We start from the raw sequence: 292 nt of genomic DNA on the forward strand, positions 1-292 counted from the left end.
CGCCACACTAATTTAACCAAAAAAAATCCACACAGAATATCCCTCCATCGACATAAGACAAGATACATGTTTCAAACGTGTTCGCCAACAGTTAGGCGCAGTAGCGAAAAGGGTCATTGAAGAAATACCAAAAACATCGATATATTGGCCGAGTACTCACAAACCTTGTCCCATTTACTAACGCATCACCCGCTGAGTCACCGTGGGTCTGGACAGGACTCTACATATCGATGAATAATGAGACAAGGATTTTACGTAACTTAGTTAAATGGGGTTTGTTGTTTATGCATGA

The sequence above is a fragment of the Penaeus monodon genome, chromosome 20 (assembly GCF_015228065.2).
Source record: "Penaeus monodon isolate SGIC_2016 chromosome 20, NSTDA_Pmon_1, whole genome shotgun sequence".
Taxonomy (NCBI): domain Eukaryota; kingdom Metazoa; phylum Arthropoda; class Malacostraca; order Decapoda; family Penaeidae; genus Penaeus; species Penaeus monodon.